Source organism: Mesoplodon densirostris, chromosome 4 (genome assembly GCF_025265405.1).
Source record: "Mesoplodon densirostris isolate mMesDen1 chromosome 4, mMesDen1 primary haplotype, whole genome shotgun sequence".
NCBI classification, from domain to species: Eukaryota; Metazoa; Chordata; class Mammalia; order Artiodactyla; family Ziphiidae; genus Mesoplodon; species Mesoplodon densirostris.
In genome coordinates, this window is record NC_082664.1 from 18,872,259 (window position 1) to 18,881,532 (window position 9,274).

Sequence of the window (9,274 nt, forward strand, 5' to 3'; positions counted from 1 at the left end):
TCAGGCTCCCTGACTTCCAACTATACTACAAAGCTACAGTAATCAAGACAGTATGGTACTGGCACAAAAACAGAAAGATAGATCAAAGAGACAGGTTAGAAAGCCCAGAGATAAACTCATGCACATATGGTCACCTTATTTTTGATGAAGGAGGCAAGTGTATACAATGGAGAAAAGACTGCCTCTTCAATAAGTGGTGCTGGGAAAACTTGACAGCTACATGTAAAAGAATGAAATTAGATCACTCCCTAACACCATCCACAAAAATAAGCTCAAAATGGATTAGACACCTAAATGTAAGGGCAGACACTATAAAACTCTTAGATGAAAACATAGTCAGAACACTCTATGACATAAATCACAGCAAAATCCTTTTTGATCCACCTTCTAGAGAAAGGGAAATAAAATAAAAAATAAACAAATGGAACCTGATGAATCTTAAAAGCTTTTGCACAGCAAAGGAAGCCATAATCAAGTTGAAAAAAGAACCCTCAGACTGGGAGAAAATATTTGCCAATGAAGCAAATGACAAAGGATTAATCTCCAAAAGAAGCAAGCAGCTCATGTAGTTCAACATCAAAAAACAAACAACCCAATCCAATAAAGGGCAGAAGACCTAAATAAATATTTCTCCAAAGAAGATATATAGACTGCCAACAAACACATGAAAGGATGCTCAACATCAATAATCATTAGAGAAATGCAAATCAAAACTACAATGAGGTATCACCTTACCCGGGTGACAATGGCCATTATCAAAAAATCTACAAACAATAAATACTGGCGAGGGTGTGGAGAAAAGTGTACCCTCTTGCACTGTTCGTGGGAATATAAATTGATACAGCCACTATGGAGAACAGTATGGAGGTTCCTTAGAAAACTAAAAATAGAACTCCCATACGACCCAGTAATCCCACTACTGGGCATTCACCCTGAGGAAACCATATTCAAAAAGAGTCATGTACCACAACATTCATTTCAGCTATATTTCCATAGCCAGGACATGGAAGCAAACTAAGTGCCCATCGACAGATGAATGGATAAAGAAGATGTGGCACATATATACAATGGGATATTACTCAGCCAAAAGAGAAACGAAATTGAGTTATTTGTAGTGAGGTGGATGAACCTGGAGACTGTCATACAGAGTGAAGCAAGTCAGAAAGAGAAAAACAAATATCATATGCTAACACATATATATGGAATCAAAAAAAAAAAAAAAGATTCTGAAGAACCTAGGAGCAGGACAGGAATAAAGATGCAGATGTAAAGAATGGACTTGAGGACACAGGGTGGGGGAAGGGTAAGCTGGGATGAAGTGAGAGAGTGGCATGGACATATATACACTACCAAATGTCAAATAGATAGCTAGTGGGAAGCAGCTGCATAGCACAGTGAGATCAGCTCAGTGCTTTGTGCCCACCTAGAGGTGTGGGATAGGGAGGGTGGGAGGGAGACACAAGAGGGTGGAGATATGGGGATATATGTATATGTATAGCTGATTCACTTTGTTATACCACAGAAACTAACACACCATTGCAAAGCAATTATACTCCAATAAATATGTTAAAAAATAAAACCCACTCCTGGGGGTTGGATTCAGGTCATCAGTATTTTCTGAGTCCCCCCCATATGATTCCAATGTGCAGGCAATACTGAAAAATATTGCTTCAGAGGCATCCAAGGCCCCCTTCCCCAGAAGACCTCTGTCTACCAAAGTCCTTGCATTTCTTCCATTACTCACTCCTCTGAGCAGTCTTTATAGAAGATTCATTTGCCTTTGCCAAGTACATTACACATATTACCTTATTTAACCCTCGCAATAACACTATGATGTTTCTAACATGGTTCTTTCCCTTATGCAATCAGGTAACTGAGACTCAGAGAGAGTGCATTGTTTATGTAACATCAGACAGCTTTAGTTGGTGGAGACAGGTATGGAAACCACGTATGACTGACTGGTGACTATTTCCTTAATGATTATATTCACTGCTACAATTTCTGTATATGAGGGTCAGAGGACATGAACCATACCTGAAACCAAAGTGTCATTTCCAATTCTGATTCTATTTAGTTTTGTCATTTCTCTTCCTGCCCTCTAGCTCTTCATTCTGATCTGTGCTATGTTACATCCACAAATTGTACCTAAAATATAACTCCACTGAGCTATCGATTCCTTGACTGTGGACTCCTTCTCATGTCCCCTTCATCTCCATACTCAGTCTTCGTTTCCTTCTATGCCTTCATTTTCAAACTCTTAAATTGCCTTTTTTTTTTTTTTTTTTCTTTTTGCGGTATGTGGGCCTCTCACTGTTGTGGCCTCTCCCGTTGCGGAGCACAGGCTCCGGATGCGCAGGCCCAGCGGCCATGGCTCACGGGCCCAGCCGCTCCGCGGCATATGGGATCCTCCCAGACCGGGGCACGAACCCGTATCCCCTGCATCGGCAGGCGGACTCTTAACCACTGCGCCACCAGGGAGGCCCTTAAATTGCCTTTTTTGACAAATAAATGCCTCTACACTTTTAAACTTTCCTTAACTCACTTATTTCAAGTATATGCTACTTTGGATGGAATTTTATCTCTGCTAGGCAAGTGTCGTGACACTAAGCAAATTGCTTAGCCTCTCTGAGAGTCTAAGTTGAACAGTTACAAAATTTCTTACCTTTTGATTGTGTAGATTCAGAAAGATCTAGGTAAAGGGTCTGGTATAATATCCTTACACAGTAGGGAGTCAAAAATGGCAACTTTGATTATCAGTCCCTACCTCCAAAACTTCTTCAACTCTCGATTATAGAAAATTTGAACAAATGAAGGTGTACCTTAAACATATCAACAGTAACAGCATATTTAATGGTGAAATGTTGAAAACATTCCCAGTGAGGTTGGGAAGCCCTGCTTCATTTAATATTGTACTGGAGGCTGTTGATAATAAGAGAAGAAAAAGAATAAAAGGTACTAAGATTATAAATGAACATATAAAATTATTATTATTTGCTATGGGCATGATTGTGTATGTAGAGAACCAGAAACCATCAACAGATAAAATACTAGAATTAGAATTATTTTAACAAACTTTTTTTAGTAAAGAGTTAGATTTACATAAAAAGGTGAAGATAGTATAAAGTTCCTGTATACTGTAACACGTGGCTTCATCCATTATTAACATCTTATATTATTGATATATTTATCATAAAGAACCAATATTGATATATTATTATGAACTATAGTCAATACTTTATTCTTTTTTTTTTCAGCTTTTCTCTAATATCTTTCCTCTGTTCCAGGATCCCACCTAGGATACCACATTACATTTAATAGCCATGTCTTCTTAAGCTCCTCTTGGTTGTGACAGTTTCTCAGCATTTTTTTTCATTACCTTGATAGTTTTGAAAAATATTGGTCAAGTAATTTGTAGAATGCCCCTTAGTTTGCATTTATCTGATGCTTTTTTCTCATGATTAGACTGGCATTATATGTTTGGGGGAGAAAAATCACAGAGGTAAACTCATTCTTATCATGTCATATCAAGGGTACAGACTATCAACATAACATATCGCTGTTGTTAACCTTGGTCAGCTGTCTTGAGACAGTGTTTGTCAGATTTAGACATTGTAAAGTTACCTTTTTTTCCCCCCTCCTCTCCATACTATACCCTTTAGAAGAAAATCACTATGTGCAGTCCACACTTAAGGAGTCAGAGGTTAAGCTTCACCTCCTTATGGGTGGATATTTACATAAATTATTTGGGATTCTCTGCATAAGAGATTTGTCTATTCTTGCCTACTTATTTACTTAATCATTCATGTTGGTATGGACTTATAATTATTTATTTTACTATTTAGGTTACAATCCAATACTAATTATTTATTTAGTTGCTCAGAGTCATCCGAGTTGGCCACTAGGAGCTCTTTCAATTGGTTCTTGTATTCTTTTAATTTATCCTTATCATTGTGGCTTTTTTGTTGTTGTTGTTGTTTGCTTGATTGGTTGGTTTTGCATTTTGTTTATTTATTTAAGTACTTTCTTATTTGATGGCATTACAAGCTGTTGGAGACTCATCATGTATATTTTTTGCCCCAGTCTTAGAATCTGCCATTTCTCCAAGGAACTCTGGTTCCTTTTATTTGATAATGGTATTCAAAACTAAAGTCTGAGCATTAGGAGTGCCGATTACTACTGTGGTTCCATTGTTTCTAGACTCTAAAATGTATATCCACACATATCAATAAATATTTCTGTATGTAACCATCTATATCTGTCTTAAGCTAAACATATGTTCATACTGATGTCTCCAACTCTAATCCATTTACCTCATGTATCAGTCTAGCCTACTCCCCTGTCTATCTGTAACCTTCCACTCCATAGAGATAAAACTAGCTCCCACCATCTGTCATCCATTTCTTAATTGTTCAAGTCCTATATATATATATATATATATATATATATATATATATATATATATATATATATATATATATATATATATAGTGCTTTCAGAGTTGTTAATTCATACCCCAGTAGGAAACAACTTTATTAACTGGAGTACAGTGTTTATACATAGTTCTTTCTTCCTTCAGTTTTACAGACTCAACTTATTTTCAAAGTTACAGTACCATATCCTTCTACCCCATACAGTGAGGTTCTTAAATGTATTTTTAATAAATTTGGATTATTTAATGCATTTTGTATTATATTCTGGGATCCCTCAAATTCCTAAATGATTTTCCCAGTTCACATTCATTAAGATTTACTCTTTGTGTTGTAAAGTTCTATGAGTGTTTAATGTGTTTTATTCACCATTACCGTATCATAAAGAATAGTTTCACCAACATTAAAATTCCCCATGCCTCATCTATTCAAGCTTCTTCCCAAGCATCAATCAAACCACTGGCAAGCATTGGTCTTCTTACTGCTTCTATAGTTTTGCTTTTTAAAGAAACTCATGTAATCTGAATCATTCAGTTAGTAGTTTTTTTTTTTTTTTTTTGACTGGCTTCTTTTACTTTACAATATACGTTTAAGATTCATCTGTTTCATGGCTTGATAGCTCATTTCTTTTTGTCATTAAGTAACATTCCATTGTATGGATGAACCACTGCTTATTTATCCACTCACTTATTGAAGGATACCTTGTTTTCATTCAATTTTTGATGCTTTATGAATAAAGCTGCTGTAAATATTCACGTGCATGTATTTATGTGGACATAAGTTTTCAAATTAATGCAGTAAATGCCGATAGTCACAATCACTAGATTGTATAGTATATTTACCTTTGTAAGAAACTGTCAAACTATCTGTCAAAGTGGTTGTGCCATTTTTCATTCCTACCAACAATGAGTGAGAGTTCCTATTGTTTCACACTCCAGCTAGCAATTGGTACTGTCAGTTTTCAAATTTTAGCCATTCTATCAGAATGTCTTGGTATCATGGTGTTGTTTTAATTCCTTAATGACAAATGATGTTGAACACCTTTTCAAATGTTTATTTGTCATTTTTGTTTATATTTTATCTTCTTCTGTGAAATATTTTTTCAGATCTTTTATCCATTTTTCTGAGTTGTTTATTTTCTTATTGTTGAGTTTTAAGAGTTCTTTGACTATTTTTGATACAAGTCTTTTATGAGATATTTTTCAAATATTTTCTTCCATTTTGGGCTTGGATTTTTTTTTTTCACTTAACTGTGTCTATCCACTTCACCATATCATGGACTATTTTCTGTGTAATTATTTTTAGCATTCCCACTACTGGACATATACCCTGAGAAAAACATGATTCATAAAGAATCATGTACCACAATGTTCATTGCAGCTCTGTTTACAATATCCAGGACATGGAAATAACTTAACTGTCCATTGACAGATGAATGGGTAAAGAAGATGTGACACATATATACATTGGAATATTACTAAGCCATAAAAATAAATGAAAATGAGTTATTTGTAGTGAGGTGGAATGACCTAGAGCCTGTCATACAGAGTGAAGTAAGTCAGAAAGAGAAAAAGAAATACCATATGCTAACACATATATATGGAATCTAAAAAAACAAAAAAAGTGGTTCTGAAAAACCTAGGGGCAGGACAGGAATAAAGATGCAAACATAGAGAATGGACTTGAGGACACGGGGAGAGGGAAGAGTAAGCTGGGACGAAGTGAGAGTGTGTCATGGACATATATATGCTACCAAATAGATAGCTAGTGGAAAGCAGCTGCATAGCACAGGGAGATGAGCTCGGTGCTTTGTGACCACCTAGAGGGGTGGGACAGGGAGGGTGGGTGGGAGGGAGATGCAAGAGGGAGGAGATATGGGGATATATGTATATGTATAGATGATTCACTTTGTTATAAAGCAGAAACTAACACACCATTGTAAAGCAATTATACTCCAATAAAGATGTTAAAAATTAATTAATTAATTAATTAATTAAAATAAAAGTAGGTGCTGTTTAGTAAAATGTTTAGTACGATGTTTAGCACCATCTAGTTTTTCCATTGCTCTTCCCCCATTCCTGTGAATTTGTCTTCCAATGTCCGGGATCTCCTGGGTTCGGAGTCCTTACAGGAAAAGGAATAAAGTCCTGGATCAAGAGCCAGGTGACTGGTACCTCTTCTACGTCAGGTATCAAAATACTGACGCTTGAGCATAGAGTTCTTGCGGGTGATTTTTCCAAGGCACTTCCTACTCCACCTTCCCACCAATGACTAAATTGCACTTTTTCCTGACAAGGTGACGGACCCTGCCTGCATGACGCCCTCAGTCCCTGCCCTTGACAATACACCCACAGCCTCTTTCTGCTAGGGTCCATTTGGCCCATTGGGGACTTGAAGCCCAATTTCCTTCCTGAAGCAAACTTGGTCACCAGTAACTAGCTCTTCTTTCTCTGGTACATAATAAAAATAATGGCTGTCCCTATTGCAGATCTACCCTCTTGTCCAGCTCTGTAACCTGAGAATATCAGGTTACCACTGATATTCTCCCTTCTTCTGACTTTTCCAGGAGAAAAGCAAGCACAAGTCTTTTCATAGCTAACTATCAGATTCTCATGAGAACACTGCCATGCTCCTGTGACAGCATGGGTTCAACCTACATCTCATCTACATGGGAATGAAGAGGCCAGCCACCATTTTGAAAAGAAAAAACTGTTTTGAAAAAAAAATCCCAAGTGTTTATGAATCGTTCTTCTTGTTTTCCCTCTCATTGAGCCTGGGGGTGGGGAAAGGAGAGGGAGAAATATCTGGTTCTTTTCCTCACCTTTAGAGGACAGAAAGCACAAATAGCACTTTCTTCTCCTCTGTATTTTCATTAAAAAAAACACTTTTAAAGTTTCAATTTCTAGCCTTTTCTTATACATAGAGAAGATGGGTAAGGGTTCTGGTGGTCAGAGAACCAGTTTCCCGAGCTCTTGCTAAATCTCATGGGGAATGTGTGAAGCAGCCCTCATTATAACACAGGATTTCTTGTCACCAATTATCTTTAGCTTTAGGTCATTAGACAAATTCAGACATGAAGAAAAGTTCCACTTGAAATTCTGTGACATGTGCTGGATTTCTGAGATAATAAGCTGGGTAGGAGTAAGATGTATTCTATGTCCCCCAGGAAATCATAGGCAAGTGGAGAACACAGCCAGGTAAACAAATCATCTCAACACACTGTAGTTAAAACCAAATCACATAGAGATTCATCTCTTAAGGAATCCACAGTCTGATAGAAAATAAATCAAGAATATGAACATTTAGAGTACAGAATGTAAGGTGCTATGTGAGAAAAAAATGACATGTCAGAATGACCCCTCAGAGAACAGCCCCCGACTCCTCACTCATTACAGTAATCTGTACTACTTTTAATATTTGTTTTATACAATGTTCAGTAGTTGCTTTATTTAATTCCATGCCTTTGCAACTGCTGTCTCATTTTTCTGTCTTTTTTAAAGGCAATCACCATTTGATGTCTTACTAGAAATTAGCTGTACGTTTTGTAAAGTCCTTAGGTTTCTCTATCTATAGGCTATTGAATTTTACTTGGGGCACGATTGGCTTAAATAAAACATGTAATGCCAGTAATATACTCAGAGAAATAAATGTATACATTTATGTATATACTCATAGTTATGTAGCTATACACAAAGAGTATAATTTGCCAGTATAATTGCCAGCTCCTAGGTTATCTATCTGCCCATAAGTAATTGTAAAAATTAGAAATTCCTACTTCTATATTTACCCAAGTTTAAGAACATAATTAGCCACTTAAATGTAATTAAACTTTTATGACTTTAACATAAAGATTGGTATGAAACAGGAATGAGTTGGATCCAATGACACAGAATTTCCAGGAAATATATAATGTATCTGCTTTTTTCTGTATTCCTACCTCCCTTCTTTGTTTTCTTGCCCCCACCTCTCTTCCCAGCAGTGATTGAAATATTAAGTAACTGGAATAATTTTCAAGGAAAACAAAGTATACAGTAGATGCATTGGTGAGATTTTGACCAAATATCACTCACTAATATTCAGTAGTATTAGATTTTCAAACCAAAAATAAATGAGGTAATTTTGAAAAAAGGAAAAGAAAGATGGAGATTTAAAACACTGTGCTCATGCTCACCTGAGAGCCTTCTCATATGAGTCAATTGTGGATCAATAAACAGCTGGATTTATCCACATACATACATAAATTTGGCATGTATTATTAAACCAAATTATTTTCCAATCCACACATTACTTAAGATTTTAAAAAGATAAACAATGTATAAATTTGTTATTTCTTTTTAAGTACCAATAGGCCAAACAAAAGGGCAAAATAAGAACATGACATGACAAAAAATATTTTTTATCATGACTATTACATATACCAGGTACTGTTCTAAATGTTATACATTTTAAAATAATTTTATTTAACAAACACTTTTCTAGTGCTTACTATGTATAGGACATGGTTTTAAGCCACTTTATACACATTAGTTTATTCAATTCTCATAACCACCCTAGAAGTTGAATAATATTATTCTTACTTTACCAGTTGGGAAACTGAGGAACTGTTGAGATGTGGTGGAATTGGGATTTAACCCCCAGGTCTTCTGGCTTCATCAGGTTACCTTCATCATGAAAGAAAGCAAAAACAAGTTGCACTCCATTCATGCACCTTATATTCGGCCAAGCCAGGATTTGCACTTGGTTCTATGTGCCATCACTGTTCATCATACTACTGTACAATAGTAAATGCAGAAATTCAAATCAAACCAATTAACTGGATGAAAAGAGATTACATCCTCAGTTTGAA